This window comes from Rhinolophus sinicus, chromosome 15 (assembly GCF_057876585.1).
Source record: "Rhinolophus sinicus isolate RSI-liver-muscle chromosome 15, RSI-T2T, whole genome shotgun sequence".
Classification (NCBI taxonomy): Eukaryota; Metazoa; Chordata; class Mammalia; order Chiroptera; family Rhinolophidae; genus Rhinolophus; species Rhinolophus sinicus.
Window position 1 is genome coordinate 53,358,576 of NC_142515.1, and position 20,232 is coordinate 53,378,807.

Sequence of the window (20,232 nt, forward strand, 5' to 3'; positions counted from 1 at the left end):
GAAAGAGAGTTTGCCTTTCCACATTTAAATATTTGCCTTTTACCATATAAGATTGATAAGACTTGAACAAGTACAGTCTAGTTCATATAACCTACTGGTCAGGGTCTAAGATGGTGGGTAAAAAATAAGAAGAAAGATAAGATAAATTTGTTCACTTTGGCATATATTAACCTGGAGAGCCAGATTTGGGAACGGAGCCCCAATATACAACAGGATACAACAGGGTAGTTACCTTTAACATGTGGATTAGGGTTCCTTTGAGGGTCTCAGTAAACTATGGATATAGGAAGTCTGGCACTTAAGTTCAAGAACTTGTTGCAACAATATTGCTAACCTCTTTTGATATCAGAGGGAGTATTCATTATGAATTTGTACCAACTGACAAACAGTTAACCAAGTTTACTATTTGGAAGTGCTGAAAAGGCTACATGAAACACTAGACGACCTGAACTTTTCATCAACAATTCATGGCTCTTGCTTCACGACAATGCACCAGCTCACAGGACACTGTCTGTGAGGGAGGTGTTAGCCAGTAAACAAATAACTGTATTGAAACACCCTCCCTACTTACCTTATCTGGCCCCCGGTGACTTCTTTCTTTATCCGAAGATAAAGGAAATATTGAGAGAAAGACATTTTGATGACATTCAGGACATGCAGGACATCAAGGGTAATACAACGACAGCTCTGATGGCCATTCCAGAAAAAGAGTTCCAAAACTGCTTTGAAGTGTGGACAAGGCACTGGCATCGGTGCATAGCTTCCCAAGGGGAGTGCTTTGAAGGTGACCATAGTGATATTCAGCAATGAGGTATGTAGCACTTTTTCCATGATGAGTTTGTGAACTTAATAGTCCGACCTCGTGTGTGTGTGTGTGTGTGTGTGTCTACACACACATTTCTGCACATGTAAATATCTCCTACATACACATGCACATCATACATGCACTACCTGGAATTCCCAGATTCCACACCAAAGGAACCATGTGTAAAGTAGCCTCCATTGCTTGACAGTTGTACTCCTGCAGTTTCTAGGGTAACGCTTTTGCTTCTGCAACTTGTCTGGACTCTCCCCAAGAGTAGGAACCTCATTTGCCTTTCAAGCACAGCAGTACCTAGTGCAATGCCAAATGTAAGGGTAAGTCTTTAATAACTTCAAGCCAAACAAATCAATATTGAATGGCTGATTCCGAAGTTAGACCAAGAACTAGTGTTTTCCCAACCACCACAGGACTAAAGAAAAATCATGCTTTGATAGGTTTTTCTCCTCGTGTGGAAGGTACTCACTGGACAAGCAAGACCTTTCAACACCTCCGCTTGAAGGAGGACACAAATTTTTCACTCTGAAAATATCTAAAACCTGGCTCCAAAAAGGAGTTTTAAAACCAGGGACAAACAGCCCCAAGCATGCAAACAAACATCACAAAATGTTCAAATAAAATGACATTAAAGGGTGACTGTGCCAGGAGTGCCAAGGAGCATATGAAAGTCATCTTGGAGAGACTTTTCAGGGAGGTCTCCCACTGAGTTTCCTGCAGTGCCCTGGTCACACGGGCTGTCTGCCTCCTTGTTCTCAGCTAACCGTCCCCTCAGCCAAAACGAATTGGGACACAAGGAATGCACTGAGGGAGAGTGAATGTTACAACTGGCCCCTTTGTGAGCCTTCCTGGAAATCTGTGGTGCTCCAGCCCCATGGCTGGTATTCACAAGCTGAGATGAGCCTTTGACATGAACCTGGGTGCTCTTCCAGGCCAGGGCTCAGCCCCTAAGAAGTGGAAAATGCCTCTGAGACAGTTGGGAGCAGTTCAGAGAATGGAGGGTAAGAGAACTGCTGCGGCCAGACCCCGTCTGAGGAAGGACAAGCACGGGGTCACTGATTTGGCATGAAATAGGGGGAAAGGTGCCTACCGATGTGTTTTACTGAACAACAATGGGTCTCTTGTGGTGGGGAGAAATGAGGGGAATTCAGCTTCCCAGCTGCCCAGATCTGCCCTTTTGGGTCTGAGCCAAGTAAGACTTAAGCTGCCCGGGGCCAAGATGCTGACTTATTCACTGGTATTTCTGCCAACACTAGGCTCTCCATCAACCCCTTGCAAGGCATATTTGTGACCAAGTTCTCAGAGTCTGGGAGACCAAGGTTTTGCGGCCCATATTAAGCATGAGACTTTGGGCAAAGAATCCATTGAGCAATATTGTTTATTCCCCATTTGTGAATTCAATCATCATTTATTTAACATTGGCTTTGAACAAAAATGAATAAAACTCATTGCAATGACAGAACATGATGACGAGCATACAAAAGCCAATGGACGACACAGAAGGAAGGGCACAAATTTTAATTATAAAAATCGAGAAGGCTTCATGGAGGAGGAGGAGGTGCAAATAGGATCATACGAGAGGGAAATAACACGTGGTCACCCAACCTCCAAAGGCTCTGAGAATACATAGACACACGATTATATCAATACAGTGCTGAGATGTACTTGGAAGAAAACATTTACACTTAAGACCTTGGTCTTTCATAATCATTTAGTGTAATGACAGCACACTGCTTGTCTGATATATCTAAATAGTCTTGAGTTAGCCACTTATGAGGAGCCAGCTGAGGCCTAACAAACACCATATCGTCACTTAGAAGAGAAGATATGACAGCGAGAGTTAAGGGTGGTGACACGGTTTTTCAGACAGAAAGCTTCCAAGGCTTTGGGTCAAATTAACGTCTTCTACATCCTCAAGACATAATGTTTTGCAATGGGGATAGTCAGGCTGACCTGAGTTTGAATTCTTGCTCCACCAGTGCTATATGTGTGATCTGGAGCAGGCTACTTCAAGTCTCTGAACCTGAATTTTCACAGCTGGGAAATGGGAACAATTTTATTCACCACACAGGGTTGTTGTATGGAGCGAAAGCAGTGACACTTGTAAAACCCTAGCACATATCAGCTCCTCAGTTCATGTTCACACCTCTCCTAACGTGTCATAGAATTATGACTCTTGATAGGTCTAACTCAAGCTACCCATCATGATCCCCCATCTATAGTGATATTTCTCTTACTTTCTGCCGTCACTTCCATTTGCATAAAGTACAAATCAAACTTCTGGACTTGTGCAAGTGTCATGTAAGCCGTGGACTTTTAGATAACTGAGTTACAAATGACCGCATGGTGACTATAGCCACGAAAACCATAAGCCCAGGCCCTCATCCCCTCCCTTGCCAATTTCCCACTGAGTCTCCCCCAGATATTCTCTACATAAAGGACTTTCACTTACTTAATATAAGACATTTTTACCACCTCTAATAATCCAAATTGGAGGCTAACAAGAGCCAGTGAGAGCCAAAGCTTTTGATTTTCATGGGCTTGGATCAAGCTGTGGGACAGATGAGAATTTTTATGGTGTTAGGAGAGTGTGCTCTCAGAGAGTTGATTTCATAGTGGCTGCATCTACCCATATCACCCTGTCAATAAACGAGTTAGTGCAGACCCTGCTGCCAAGGAACTGGGACCTGCTGGAGACGACCTGACAAGGGGCATCCTTGATCCTTTTTATCGAGCGTGAATAATTACTTGTGCTACTTGATAAAAAGCAGCTTCACGGGCTCAGTGCAGACCCAGGGCAGTAGACTGGCATGCTTGACGTGTCATCCAGTTTATTATGATGCTGACTGTACTATAGTTTGGTGTTTACCATCCAGATGGGTATAACGGGGGGCCTTCCACCAGCATCAAGTAACGGTCATCAACAGGCCTTGTATTTGTGGACAGGCACTGTGGCTAGAACCGAGGTAGGCTAGAAGGGCTGGTGAGGTCGTGGTTAGGATGGAGCCAAGGTTCTGGAAGAGGTGAGTAGCCTGGAGGGTGTTATGTCTGGTGTGGGGGGCATGGCAGGTACCTAAGGTCAAAACAAGACGAGAGGGCAGAATAATGCAGAGTAGACACAGCAGAGGAAACAAAGGACCAGACCAAGCAATGGTGAGAAGATAGGGCGCCTGACAACAGCAAGAAAACTCTACTGCCATTTCCAGAGGTGTCACGGGTCCTACCGGGATTCTCAAAGGTGTTTGCTCAGCTTCTACAGGAGAAGAAAGCAAGACATAAGATGCCTAATCAGAGAATAAGGATCAGGAAGAAGATCGTCCTTGGCGTTTGTTTACAAAAGTCTCCAAACCATCCTGAATCCCAGTGCCCAGGTCTTGTCTATCACGTAGCGCTGATCACGGGACATTAAACACCAACCACAGGTCACACTGGTGCAAAGAGCAGAGCCACACATCAGACAGTGTCCTGCACATTTTGGATATTAATCCTGACAGAAAAATCTTTAGCATTGTATGGATTAGTCAATGTAAATTCATTAACTACTTGTCATGACTGTAATATAATCTGGCCTGACCGTAAAGATTCAACAGCCCGCTGTTAATCAAATCTACACAGAAAACAACATATTTCTGTTTAGAATCAACAACTGCTCCTCTTGTCAGATTGGAGGATCTGGGGCTTTAAGGAAGAGAAAGGTACTTTTTCACACATCCCTGATGGAGTCTCTCCTGTCTGCTGAAGAGCTTCACAAGCCGTGACAATTTGAAAGTACCTTCCATTTCCGGCATACCTCGCACCCTGCACATCATGGAAGCATGTCAATCTCCAGTCCCCATCAGCGAGAGGTTCACAGATAATAAAGCAGAATGTATTCTGCAGGGCTGAACATTTTCTCCTAGGATGAGTCATTACCAGGTTTTAATCATGCTCATTAGCCAGCCATTAGAGTCCTGTCCAGCTTTTTACCGCCAGAGATGAGAGGAGAGAATGATTGTGGTGGGGCGGGTGAGGGGCTGCACCCTACCTGGTGAAATACTCACCATCTGTTCCCAGTTGTAACTCCCTGTATGAAACGCCTTGGTTTATGGCTGCAGCAGCATTAGATCCCCAGCACTGATTCTACTTATTTCTCTAGGCCTTAGCACACCACAACTTGAAACAGTAAGAATTTGACATTCCCTAAAGCCAGAGGCAAGTCAGTGCCAACTTACCAATCCAAAGGTCTCCATTTCAGCAGAAACACACATTTTAATTTCTATAGCTTGGTGCATTGAGGAGCCAGTAAGAGTGTGGCTTTGAAACAAATAAGTTCAATGGAAACTATTATAAACTTCTTTTCTTTCTGTTCTGGGAGCAACAAATAAAACAACACGGGCCTTAGAAATGCAGAAAGAGTGAAGAGTTAAGATTTCTCATGTGTTACCATTTGTATACCACTCTCTATCCCTCCTAAGTTGTACTTTGGTTATCTCTGATTGCATTGTTCTATGTTCTTTTATCTTTATACAAATCCATGTTGTATTTGAGCAGAGTACCTGACAGAGGGCTCATACACGGTACGTGTTTCATAAAGTTTTGTTGAATGATGGAATGATGGTACATGTGTATTTTCTTATCTAAGAATTATTAATGCAAAGTTATTTCATTTATTTCCAGCATGAAAGTTTTTCTTTTTGTATCTATGTCTTTTGACTTAAAACATTCTTCTACCTTACGTTACCCCTTTCATTTGTAACCCGCTCATTTAGAATTTTGTCTACTGTAGAATAGCAGTAAAGAAACAAAATAAGGATTTCACATTCCTTTCTTGTCGGAGTAGCTATAAAATCTCTCTTCCTGCTTTTGTCTCTTCCTTAGATTCTAGTCCACGTTAATTTCAGTGGTAAGTTTTCTTACCTTTCCTCCTTACTCCTTATGTAATCCCCTGTGTGCTCAATGTAGTAAAATGGGGCAGCTAAGTAAGCCCTTGACGTCCAACTTGTACTTCCAGTGTTGAAAGTACAAGCAGGTGGTGAAACAGAGCATGCCAATCAGCATAGTGTCCAGGGAGGTCCAGGGAAGAGTTTTTACATTTCTGCAAGTGAACAGGTGCAGTTTGCTAATGGGAACTAAAGGAAGAGCCAAATGATGAACAAGGATAGTAGACCACCTAAACGGAGAACAGCCACAAGAATCAGAGCTCTACATACAGAGCTTGGGGCGACCCAGCAAAACCAGAACCTAGCCAGTTCCGAAACAACATGGTATTAAAGCAAAACCTAGTCATTGGAACTGGACATTTGACCTCAAGAGTGAGGTAAATAGAACCAAACCTCATGCTCAGGGCCTGCTTGCTCTCTGAGCATCAAGTCTGAGCTCATAGTTACCTCCTGACCTAGGATGGGAGTGAGTCAAGAGCTCACGTAGGTGGAGGACAAGTGGCCCTAGGAGTGAGAGGAACTGAGCCCTGAAGATAAGCAGCGGGTAGGTCAGGATGGCCCTTGCCACTTAGAGCCCATTCATTGACTTACAATGAATTCAGCTGTGAAGGACTAGGAGATGTAGCAATTGTCCTCTGTAAACGTGGGCTGCTGGGCCCTGGTCTGACAATTCCTCAGAGATTCGCGTTAGTGCTTAGATTAACAATCAGACCACAAACAGCACTGGATTATGAGAGAGGAGCAATAACGTGTTATAAATCAACATTTAACTCTTATCCTTCAAGGAAGTGCCAATTATGAAAGATGCTAAATGAGATTTACATGAAAATGAATGCTATTGACACACCGTGGATCTCATTTTATTTAAGCATTTCTCACCAAGTCTTTCACTGCTAATATAGGGATCCAATAGAAGAAGATGATAGAAACTTCTGCTAGAACTGCCCTGCTCTACCCATGTACTAGTAAGATTCTTCTGCCTGTTGCCACCTGCCCCCAACTTCTAATTGGCAGCCATCAAGGGAGATGGGAAAAAGGCTGTGGGAGATCATCCAATTCAGGTGGTGATTTCTCGAAGTGATGTCTGCATTTACGTCTTTACCGATGTTTCGTTCGTATTAGTAATAGAATCACAATGTAATGGAATTTTGAGGCTCTTCCTTTTTCTTATAAGGAAGCCAAGGTACAAAGAAGCAAAGTATCTTCTTGGGATTTTTCAGCAAGTGAAATACAGAGGTAAGTTATGAGCTAGTCTGAGCTCCATGAGCACAGGGACCAAATCTATCTTATCAACCTATAGCTTTGTTGCCCAGCACAGGGCCTGACAATATCAGGGGCTAAAAACAAATGTGTTGAATGAATGGATGAATGAATGAATGAATGAACGAACGAATGGATGAATGAATGAACGAATGAATGAATGAATGAATGAGTAGATTACTGTGTGATGGGTGGAGATTTATTTTTTAAAGACAGAGTTTTGAGTATAACTGTTCAGGGTTCAGGGAGAAAGACACAATAGACATAGTTTTCTTTTTGGGTAGATTCAAGTTTTAAATCAAATCCCAGAATTCAGGTTCCAGAAGAGATGACAAGAATAATTATCTTTAAAATTCACATTGGGTAGTGTGACTTTTCTTTGGAAATTTTCAGTACATAATTTTGAGGATGCCAGTTGGGAGGGAGGATTTTATTTTTTTCTCCTAATAAAACAGTACAGACCTCTTCAATCATCCCTGGGACAGTGTTGTTTGTTCTTCCCTCTTTCACTGAACTCTGCCTTGTGAGGAATTCTGGGAAACAAGATGTGTCTGCTTCTTTCCTTTTCTCTAATAAAGTTTGTCATTTACTGAAAACTAAAAGGCCATCCTCTTCCCTGCATGATTAATGCCCAGGCAGCCTTTTCAAGCTTCAGACCGCTGAGCCACCAGTAAGGAACGGAGCCCCATTACCTTCCCTCCCTCCTCTTGGGGCCTGCCAGACACAACACCTGTGAACCCGGCACATGCAATCCACGTGTGCATAAGTGCACACATCACGCCCCCACACGCTCACATGCACACGTGCACACACACCAATGGGCTCCGTGTTTATATCAGCCGGGGCCAATACTTAGCTAAGGGAGAAGGGTTTTCACTTCTTTGCCTACGACAGGGTCTTCCTGGTTTTCTTTCTTTTTCTCTGCAGGTAGCAACAGCTGAGATAAAGTTGGCCTTTCTCTTCTTTGGGAAATCTAGTGAAATACAGACATGTTAGAGACAGCTGTCTGGGACGAGAGGGCCATCCCAGCCTGCCTGAACGGACATGAGGCTGTGGCTGTTTAATCTCCTTTCTGAAGCCTGGGCAGTATCCTTGGTACACTCACAGCACGTACGTTCTACAAGGACAGCGATCCTTGTCTGCTTTGTTTATGGAAGTACCCTAAGTCCCTACAAGTGTGTCTGCTACATAGTAGGTGCTCAATAAATACATTTTGAAAGCATGAATAACCCTGGATATTGTTTTCAGAAAAATACATCGTCTTCTTGCACACGTTGCCTGGAATATCCCTCCTTCTTCTATCCCTTCCCAAGGCAAAATCCCATTTATATTTCAAGGACCAGCTCAATGTCACTTCTTCAGCATTTTTGCATCGTCTCCACTCTAGATGTAGGTATGCCGCCCTCTCCCTAGCTCTCATAGTGCTTTATGTACTTCACTTTTATTAAAGCTTTGCACACATTGAGTCGCAATTATGTAGTTACGTACTTTTATCCTCCATAGTAAAAAGTTTTCTCTAAGGCAAACGCCCCATTTGTTCACGTCTATATTTCTAGCATCGATTAATATAGTTGTAAGTTACTGTAGCACAGTGACCAAGATGTTGCTTCTGCAGCCAGACAACCTTGGTTTCAATCCCACCTCTGCTATTTGCGAACCTTGCAGACTTGGTCAATTTCTAACTTTGTGAGCTCGTTTCCTCTTTTCTAACAGTATCTATCTCACAGTAGTTGTAAGGGCTTTAATAAATTAATACATATAAAGCACTTAGAACTCTGCTTTGTGCAAATTAAGCACTCAATAAATTCACTTTTATTTTTGTATCTAGAGTGGGGTTTTTAGTTGACAGTTTTCAAAGTTTCTTTTAAAAAATGTACTGGTCTCCTGGTTGTTTAGTATTTAAGCAATCTTCTACCAATAGTAACCCTTGATCTTTGGGAGCTCCCCTGACTCTAAGTCTCAGTCTCTGCGGTTTTCCCAGAACTACATCTTTTCCTCCTCAGACAGTGGGCTTGTCATTCAAGTCTGGCCAATCATTTCCCTGGTCCATAATTAGGTCAGAAATTGATACATGTCCTCATCACAGCCAGTAAGATAGTTTGAAACTTTTCTGGGATTCCTAGGGCATAGGAGGATGCCCTTTTGACACTGGACTGAATCTAGAAGGAATTAAGTCACTACTCCAGCTCTCTCATTTCCAGGACGACGGATCTTATCTGACAAAAGAGTCACCAAGGAGGAGCGCTGAACCAAGAGATAGAGCGGGAAAAACTGGATCTCTGATGATATTGTTCTAGCCCCTAATCAATCTATGCCAGAAGCCAGCAACACTTCTGGCCATTCCCTTTTCCTGTTCCCATGATGATGGCTGCATAACTCCTCAATTTACTGGCTTAAAACAATGGCAAAATGTAGTTTGCTTACAAATCTGCTCTTTGGACAGGGTTCAAGAGAGATAGCTCACATCTCCTCCACTAGCTATCAAAGGTGTGGCCCCAGGGCTGAGGGCTCCGATCCTCTGAAGTCTTGGTGGTTGATGCTGGTTGTCAGCAGGGGGCCTCAGTCCCTCCCGTATGGGTCTCTTCAGGTGGTCTTTCCTCATGGGCTAGCCTGGGCTTCCTCACATCATGGTGCCAGCTTTTCCCCAAGTGAGCATCTCACTTCCACCTCCTAAAAAAGAGAGTGAGCCAGGTAGGAGCTGCATCCTTTTTATGGAAAGCCCCTGAGCACCACTCCGGCCATCCTTGATTGGTTGGAGCCCTCACAAGCTAGATCGGTGTCAAGAGGAGGGGAAGGGCAATGTTCCAGAAGAACATGTGGGACTGGAAATATGACTGTGGCCATTTCTGGAAAATGCAATGTGCCACAAGTCAGTCTGGGTGAGACTTTCTAGCACTTGTCACAGAAAGAAGCCTAACTACACAAAGGTTGGTAAACATTTGTTGAATAGACAAGTTAATTGTTGAAAATCTGCCTTGCTTAAGCTTATAGAGCTTGTTGTTTTCCCCGTCAATCAAACAACAACTTTTCTTCCACATTTTGTTCAGGAAAAAAAAAATATTGTCTTATGGGAATGCCTAATAAACAGTGGCAGAGAAATAGATTTATTCAACTAATTAGGCTTGCCAGTCAGGGCAGGCTCACTTCTGCAAGCATTTAGCAACATGGTACCTGAAATGTATTTGTAGAAACACTCTAAAGCTCTCAAAACACTTTCATAATCATGAAAATTCTTGGCCCGTCCAACCAGGAGGCACAGGTATTATTAACTTTGTCACCTAACCCAGCTTAAAGATTAACAGCTTGATCGCTAGAGAAGAAATAATTAATATTACTATGTACTAGACTGTAATGAGTTTAATAAAAGTTCTAAATAAAATGGCTATATGTTCACATTCATTTGGAGAAAACTGGGCTAAACCAGTGTGAAACAAGGATTTATTTATTTACTTATTTTTTATTTTACTCTCGGGCTTTCAAAGTCCTTCATGTGTCATTCACCAACAGGGCCTGGAGAGCATGGACTATTCTGAGCTTTCTTCTAAGAGTTTCTTGCTCGACGTAGGTGCTCCAAAGAACAGAGTTTGAGAAATAATGGCGTGCCTAAGACAGATCTTGGAAGCGGCCTTTTCTATGTTTTTCTCTACTTGCCTTTTTTAAGTTTATTTTTTTATTATTTTCTCCAGCCTATTACATGTCATAGTTTTCATATAAACACTCCACAAATGGTGCCCATATGAGGATGACATCCTCTGATTCATTTGGGAGAGTAGCTGCTCTCTTCCTGGGTGGGATAATGTCTTTCATCGGCAAAATGTGAGCCAATGGCGTGTGGTAACATTGACATGCCATTGAGCAAGATAAGTCTTCCTGACACCAAGACAAGTGCCTTTTCCCAGTTCAGAGTGGCTTAATTCTTCCTGACAGTCTCACAGGTGTGCTGTGTCTGGTACGTATTTTCTAGCTCTGGAAACTGGATCCAATCCTTCAAACCAGGACTTCCTTTTAAAAGCAACCCTATAAACCAACAAGCAAATGGTGGCTATTCACTTATTTTCACTAACGATGTTGCTTTTTAATATTCATTTGTTGAGTTTCTTTAGTTAGAGTTTGCTTGGAACTTGGCCATTTTGTGATTGCTTTCAGGGAACTGGTTTACCCTGTGAACTCAATTCTCTGATGACCCAAGAAGCATTGTTGATTTTCACTTTAGCAGCTTTTTCCTTTAAATTTTTAAATGTATTAGGGCGACATTGGTTAGTAAAATTATACAGGTTTCAAGTGTACATCTCTATAATACATCATGTATATATTGCACTGTGTCTTCACCACCCAGGGTCAGTTCTCTTTCCATTACCGTATATTCGACCCTCTTTATCCTCTTCCACCACCCCTCTCCTCCCTTATCCTCTGGTATTCACTAAACTATTGCCTGTGTCCATGATTTTTTGTTTGTTTGTTTTGTCTTGTTCATTTGTTGCTTTCAATTTTACATCCCTCATATGAGTGAAATCATATGATTCTCGACTTTTTCTGTCTATTTCACTTAGCATGGTAACCTCAAGATCCATCCATGTTGTCACAAATGGCAATATTTCCATTTTCTCTATGGCCGAGTAACATTCCATTGTATACATGTACCACATCCTCTATATCCAATTATTTATCAAAGGACCACTTTGGTTGTTTCTGTATCTTGACCACTGTGAATAGTGGTGCAATGAACATAGGGTACATGTATCTTTATGCATAAATGTTTTCAGATTTTTTGGTTAGATACCCAGAAGCGGGATTACTGGTTTGTGTGGTAATTCTAGTCTTAATTTTTTGAGGAACCTCCATGCTGTTTTCCATAGTGGCTGCACCAATTTACATTTCCACCAGTAGTGTATGAAGGTTTCTCCACAACCTCTCCAACATTTGTTATTACTTGCCTTGTTGGTAATAGTCATTCTAACAGGTGTGAGATGGTACTCATTATGGTTTTGATTTGCATTTCCCTAATAGCTAGTGAAGTTGAGCGTCTTTTCATGTATCTGTTGGCTGTTTATTTCTCTCCTTGGAAGAAGTGTCTGTGGGGACAGAGTCCCAGAGGGCAGTTTCCAGGCTCTCAGCCTCAAGTGGAAAGGTGCTGGCTCAGTTTTTAGATGGCCATCAGCTGTAATCAGATGGCCATCTGCTGTGGCTGGGTGGCCATCAGCTGTTACCATTTAGCCATTAACCACTAATATAGCTGCTGTGGCTATACTAGGTGATTGGTTGGTGGGTTGGTTGGCAGAGAAGCAGACGGCGGATTGCATATCATGTGGATCCTGCTTCCTATATCTCCAACCCAGCTGCCAGTGAGACTATAGTGGTATGAATCCCACATCCATGACACCGTTAGGGTTCCTTTTTGGCCTCGCCATATCCTGTGTTCTTATGTGGAGAGCGGGACCAGAGACCCCACATGACAGTGTCATGGTGTCAAATAGTTACTAGCACTCCATTCTATTAACATTCCATTCTATTAACTCAGCAATCCCAAAGAAAAGGGAGCTTCACTTTTATAATGACCCCAGAAAACGATTCCATGAGTATTTCATTGGATAGACTTGTGCCATGTGCCAATCTCTGCTCCAGTTACTGAGCCCAGAGGGATGCAGTGTTTTGCTTGGAATGTTCATCATGTTCATTCCTGGAGTCTCATGATGAAGTCAGCTGTTCCCAAACCACAGGAATTGAGTGAAGGGGAGCAGAAGAATGGTTCTGAAAAGAAAACTGGGAAGATATTACATAAAGGGAAGTGAATGCAGGGCAGAAAACAACGAGAAACCAACTGCAGATACCTTAGAAAACTAGGCAGAGGACAGCTTATGAAACAGACATTGGAAGCATAGCTAGAGGTCAGTGAAAGCAGTTTAAAAATAATTTAGAGGAGCACAGGCTGGACGAAAGCGTGCAGGAGAGGTTTAAGCATGGAGTCAGGCAGCCCTTTTAGCAATGCCGTCCCAAAACCAATACGCTAAGAGCATGGTGACGTTCGCTGGACGTTGCCCTTGTTGTAGTCTCTTACCTGTGCTATGTATCCATTACAGTAGTCACTAGCCATATACAGCTATTTATATTTAAATGAATTAAAATTAGATAAAATTTAAAATTCAGTTTCTTACTTGTACTATGCACATTTAAACAGCTAAATAACCATATGTGGCTAATAGCTACCATATTCATTGTACAGATTAGAACACCTTTAGCATTGCAGAAAGTTCCATTAGATGGCATTTGGTTAAACTATTGCTTCCATCATTTCAGTTAATTTTCCCAAGAAACAAATGTGCTCAGACATCACTTTTCTTTTGCTTGTCAATTTAAAATAATGAGAAAAAGAGAATAGAATCATTCTGCTAATGACAGATCCAACATAGAATCTCCAATGAGCAGCTTAAGCTCACACCTGAAATTCAATTAAAAATGTTGATTATCTATACATTGTCCCACCTACTACCCTGTGCATTCTCTTTTTCTCTTCCTCTAAGCATATCCTGGCAAGTTGGAAAGTAAGTTGTGATTATTTGAAGCTGGTCAGGTGGATTAACAGACACTAATTAGGTATCTCCTGGAAAGAGAGAACGTGATGTTTGTTCATTCTGGCTTTGGGGCTCCACGGCCCTCAATTGGTGTTGTGCAGACTTCCAGCTGGGTTTTAGGAAATGATTCTCCAATTCCTCTGTCAGCCACCCACCAGGTATCCTGGATGGTCCTGACAGTATCAAGGGAAGTCTGGAGTTCCAAGGCTGAATCTTCTTGTAACTGATGAAAAATATTTACCACTACCACATCCCCAAATGGTAATATATGTATCCTATCTTAAAGGAAATGTCATACTACATAGAAGATGTCCTTTGGCTTTTATAAATACAGTAGAGATGAATTTGGAGTGTGTTTAAGCATTAATCATCAGAGAAAAATGGGATGGCAACCATTATTTACTAAGCTGTGCTATGGCGACTCTGTGCCGGAGACATGGTCACAATGACCTTTCACTTAGATATCACAAGAACCCTATGTCATGGAGGGGTTATGCCCATTGTTACTGCTGAGGAAACTGAAGCTTAGTGAGGTCAAGCGCTTTTATAAATATTTGAAAAGTTACCACTAAAGTGGCAGAGGTGAGACCTGAACCCGTCATTGTTTGACAGTGATTTTGAGTTCTTCGCCTCCTTGCACTTCTGTGGTATTTGCTGTACAGATTAAGTAAGTTTGGCTCTTTGGCTGCGACCACCTACTCTGCTCCATCAGAAGTCCACATTGACTCCGGTTGTGAAGTCCTAAGACTTTGGGCAGTGTTACAATGGAAAGTTTTTGACCTTTGCCAGAGGTATACATGTAAGCATCTTGGCCCACGGTCGTATGCATGTATTCATCGGATCATCCCTCTTTCAGCAAACAGTTATGGAGACTCTATTATGTCTCAAATGTTGTGGATATAGAGATGAACAAATAAAGCACGGACCTTACTTTTAAACAGCTCATAATATTATCTATGAGATTAAATACATCAGGGAACTATTACAAATCAGGGTGGCAAAAATAATGAGAAGAAATCGTAGGGTGCTATGCAGTGGTGTTCCAAGTCTGGGGTGGTGGGAGGAGCAGCCAGGAGCAGGCAATGAGGGAATGCATTGTGGAGAAATTAAAATAACAATAGAATCAACTAAAAGTTAGACTTCTTTTTATTATCATCATGTGACAATTAATTCTAAACAATGTCAGTGATAAAATTCTCCTTCCCCTGAAAATCATTTATTGGGCTAAATTCTGAATAATTGTTGGAGTGATAGTTGAGTTTGAATAATATATACATAAATAGGAAATTAGCACATTTTTGTCACCTGTCCTTTAAGAAACATTCCATTCTATGTGGAACTTAATTCAGAGAATTCCCAGTTATACAACCAGCCCTCCTCACATGCAGACCTGACTGTACTCATTGGTTCACAGAATAAGTTCAGAAGGGTACAAACAAGATGAGCTTGGTGCTTTGGCAAGTGTGAAAGCTTTGGAAAGAGCTCATTTCAGATGTAGCCTGTGTCTCCAACATCTGTAGTACTATGTACTCCTGAATTTAAACAGTAGATGCAAAATAAGCAGTGATAGCACAGTGATTAGAAAGAGGACAGAACTAGATTTACTTCATGCTAAGTGACCACTAATTTGTGTTTAAATCTAAAAATAGGGAAACAATATAATGTACAAGTCCTAATAGGTTTGTTACAGGTTGTGGGGGCAGAGCCCCAGAAAGTAGTTTACAGGCTCTCGGCCTCACGTGGAGGAGTGCTGGATCGGGTGGTGGATGGCCGTCAGCTGTGGCTGATTGGCCGTCAGCTGTAGCCAGTTAGCCAATTAGCCGCCAATATAACTGCTGCGGCTACGGAGGAGAGGGGAGGAGAGTGAAAGAGAGTCGTCGGTGGGGTGCAGACAAAAGGGACAGCAGGTCGCACGTCCAGTGAACCCAGCCTCCAGTGAGACCGTAGTGGTATGACTCCCCTACCTATGGCTCCATGGGTGTTCCTTTTTGGCCTCACCATATCCTGCGTTATGTGGGGAGCGGGACCAGAGACCCTGCAGGCCTCCCCGCACGACAGGCCGTCAGCTGTAACCAGTGAGCCATTGGCCACTAATATAACTGCTGTGGCTACACTAGCAGAAAGATAAAAAAAATGGGGGCTAGCAAGAAGATGGTGGCTGAGCTAGCAAGCGGCAGAGTGAGGATTGTGGATCGTGTGGCTCCTGCTTCCTGTGTCTCCAACCCAGCCGCCAGCGAGAATATAGTGATATGACTCCCCTACCTATGGCTCCGTGGGTGTTCCTTTTTGGCCTCACCATATCCTGCATTCTTGTATGGGGAGCGGGAGCAGAGACCCCGCAGGCTTCCCCGCACGACACAGGTAAAGAGAGATTTTGATTCATATATGAAATATTTTACAGATTTTGTGAATATCTTTTAAATTGACATGTCTTTTCTTTTAAAACTGTCAATTGTTTTTAAACTAGTGAACAAGTAGGAAAATAATGATTATTATTCATTATTATGTGATTTCAACGGAAAATAATTTCCTCATTTAGAAGAGGGAAGTGTTAAAAAGAACAGTCTTCTCTGGATGTCTGTTACGGCCGTGCTGGCACAGGTGCTGTGGCTCAGAGAAGGAGGTCCTGACACCTATCAGCTTGAGAAAGCTTCATGAGCGCCAAGAGCTCAAGATCGTAGCGTAAGGTGTTGGTAGCAGCAAGAGCTGAGTCTGATGGGGTGAGCAGGGACCCGGTAAAGAAGTCCAGAAGCTTAGAAAATTTTAAACAGGGGAAAGAAATGGCTGTTTTTGTGCATTACAGAGTCCATTGACAAGAAGGAAGTCCACAGGCAACAGGATGTTGTTTTATGCCACTTTACTTTTTTAACTTTAACATTTTTAACAACTTGTCATTTAAAAATAATTTCAGGCTTACAAAAAAAGATGCAAGAAGACTTTTCAAATATCCTTCACCCGGAATCCCCAACAATGAAATGTTAACACGATTGATATAATACTATTGATGTGTTGCTATTATCTAATCTACAGACCTTATTAAGTATCACCAATTGCCCCACTAATGCCATTTTGGGGGACGAGGGTTCAATACAGGACACCATGCTGCATTTAGATATTATGCCTTTAGCTAGTATCTCCTCCAATCTGAGACTTCCTTTGTTTTTCACGACCTCAGCACTTTTGAAGAGCACTGGCCATTTATTTTGTAAATTGATCCTCAATTTCTGTTTGTCTAATGTCTCCACATGATTATATTCTGATTTAAGTTTCTGGCAACAATACTGAAGTCAATATTGTGTCCTCCTCTAAGTACATATCAGGAGACTCTTGTTGATTTGTGTCATTACTGATCATATTAACATCTCTTCCTTAAGGGAATGTATGCTAAGTGCCTTTGCTATGGTTATTTTTTCCATTTATAATTATGAAGTATATTATATGGAGATATTTTAAGACTATATAAATATCCTGTTTCTCATCATACTTCCACCCACTAATTTTAACAATGATTCTTGTGTGAAACAACTATTACCGTGATGTTTCCCAAATGGTGATTTTTCTATTTCCACTATTCTTTCTACATACATTAGTTGGAAATATGTTATAAGAAAAAGCTATCTCATTCATTCATCCATTCATTTATATCATTTACATAAGTATACATGTATATAAATATATATCAGTATAGAGCCATAGTTTCTTATTTTAATCTATAGGTTATAATTGATTAATATCATTATTTATTTTATTCTTCAAAATTTTCCAGATTCAGCCATTGGAAGCCTCTTTATATTTGCCTCTGTATCTTTGTAACATGTCCCAATTTTTTTTTTCTTACTCAAAGCAGGGGAATGTATATTTCTTAAAAAAACAAAAAACAAAACAAAAAACAGCGCTTTTATATACTAATTAGGCATTTTTTCTTATTCTTGACAATTTGATAATTTTATATTGTCTCACAGCTCTAGGACACTGTGTTCTGCCTCCCTTTCCTGCTCCTACTCATTTTTCTCCTTGTGTTTCAGCTGAGAGTTTTTATCATAAATGGATGCTGGATTTTGTCAAATGTTTTTCCTGCATTTAATGATAATGACCATATGATTTTTTTCTAAGTTGTTTCGTACTACTTTATTCAGGGAGGTTCCAGTATCACTCCTCAATAGATTTTATGTACTTCTCATATGCTTCTTCACTCATTAGTTCCTCTGGTTCTGAAGGGTTATTCAGTGTCATCTTGAGCAGACAACCGTCTTCATAATAAGATTTGTTGACAATTCCTGGGTTTTCCTCAAGAGCTTCATGAATTTCAGTTACTTCTCTTGATAGAGGAGACTAGAGTTCACTAGCAGCTTTCACACTTTCCAAAGCACCAAACTCATCTTGTTTGTTCAATTTTGTCCCAGTTTCAGGCAAACTACAGTGAACAACATCTCCCAAAGCTTCCTGTGCAAAATTGCTGATTCCCACTGTTCCCATACCATTTTCTGTTGTTATCCATTCATGTTCCTCTGTGAATTTATGCACCGAGAGCAAATTAGGCCGGTGTCCAACGTCTGGCTGGTGCCCACCTTCAGGCCACAGGGCCATGGTAGGCAAGGCACAACCGGCACCAGGGTGGCGCACAGGCTGCAGGCCACCGCCCACACACTCGGTGCCCCTTGCAATGCCATGTTTGCAGGCGTGCCTGATTTTTATTTTCCATTTTGTTTATGTGGTGGAGCACGTTATTAGACTTGCAGATATTGAACCAACCTTGCATACCAGGATTAATCCCGCTTGTTCCTCACGTATGATTTTTTAATGTATTTCTGAATTTGGGTTGCTAATATTTTGTTGAGAATTTTTGCATCTGTGTTCATTATGGGTATTGGCCTATAGTGTCCTTTCTTTCTTTCTTTCTTTCTTTCTTTCTTTCTTTCTTTCTTTCTTTCTTTCTTTCCTTCTTTCTTTCCTTCTTTCTTTCCTTCTTTCTTTCCTTCTTTCTTTCCTTCTTTCTTTCCTTCTTTCTTTCCTTCTTTCTTTCCTTCTTTCTTTCCTTCTTTCTTTCCTTCTTTCTTTCCTTCTTTCTTTCCTTCTTTCTTTCCTTCTTTCTTTCTTTCTTTCTTTCTTTCTTTCTTTCTTTCTTTCTTTCTTTTTTGTAATGTCTTTGTCTGGTTTTGGAATCAGGGCAAAGGTGGCCTTGTAAAAAGAGCTTGGGAGGTTTCCCTCCACTTGAATTTTCTGGAATAGTTTGAGAAGAATAAGTGTTACCTTTTTTTTTTTTTTTTTTGAATGTTTGGTAAAATTCACCTGTGAAGCCATCTGGTCCAGGACTTTTGTTTGTTGGGAGCTCGTTGATTGCTGATTCAATTTTTGTTAGTAGTAATTAGTCTGTTCAGATTTTCTGTTTCTTCATGATTTAGCCTTGGAAGATTGTATACTCCTAGGATTTAGCCATTTCTTCCAGATTGCCCAATTTGTTAACATATAGTAGCTCATAGCATTTTCTTAACGTATTTTTGTATTTCTGTGATGTCTGTTTGTTGTCACTTCTTCTCTTTCATTTCTGATTTTACTGATTTGGCTCTTCTCTCTTTCTTCTTGATAAATGTGGCTAAAAGTTTGTCAATTTTGTTTGTCTTTTTAAAAATCCAGCTCTTGGGTTCATTGATCTTTTGTATTGTTTTTTAGCCACTATTTCATTCATTTATTTCCACTCTGATCTTTATTATTTCCTTCCTTGTACTTTCTTTGGGCTTTGTTTGCTGTTCTTTTTCCAGTTCCTTTAGATATAAAGTTAGATCGTTCGAGATTTTTCTTGTTTCTTAAGGTATGCCTGCATTGCTATGAATTTCCCTCTAAGGACTGCTTTTGCTATGTTCCATAGATTTTGTGTCTTTGTGTTTTCATTTTCATTTGTCTGAAGGTATCTTTTGATTTCTTCCTTAATCTCATTGTTGATCCATTCATTATTTAGTAGCATGTTATTTAGCCTCCATGTGTTTTTGTGTTTTTCAGTTTTTTTCCTTGTAATTGATTTTTAGTTTCATACCATCGTGGTCAGAAAAGATGATTGATATGATTTCACTCTTCTTAAATTTACTGGGGCTTGTTGTATGGCCTAAAATGTGGTCTATCATGGAAAATATTCCATGTGCCCTTGGAAAGAGTGTATATTCTGCTGCTTTGGGTTAAATGTTCTAAAAATATCGATTAAATCCATCTGGTATAGTGTGTCATTTAAGGCCACTGTTTCTTTGTTGGTTTTCTATCTGGAAGATCTGTCCATTGGTGCAGTGGGATGTTAAAGTCCCCTACTATGATTGTGTAACTGATGATCTCTGCTTTACATTGTTTAATATTTGTTTTATATATTTAGGTCCTCCTATGTTGGGTGCAAACATGTTTACTAGGGTTATGTTCTCTTATTGGATTGATCCTTTTATTATTATTTAATGTCCTTTTTTCATCTCTTATAGTCTTCATTTTAAAGTTTGTTTTGTCCAGTATAAGTATTGCTATCCAGCTTTTTTCTCATTTCCATTTGCGTGAAATAAATTTTTTTATACTTTTACTTTCAGTCTGTGTATGTCTTTCGAACTGAGGTGGGTCTCTTGTAGACAGCATATACATGGGTCTTATTTTCTGATCCATTCAGCTACCCTATGCCTTTTGATTGGAGTATATA

At 41.0% G+C, this 20,232-nt stretch overlaps 1 pseudogene; it reads right to left on the reverse strand.

Annotated features, from left to right (window-relative positions):
* Positions 1-17,714: 17,714 nt before the first annotated feature.
* On the reverse strand, positions 17,715-18,235 carry LOC109454831 (glycine cleavage system H protein, mitochondrial pseudogene; annotated as a pseudogene).
* Between the last annotated feature and the right edge of the window lie 1,997 nt (positions 18,236-20,232).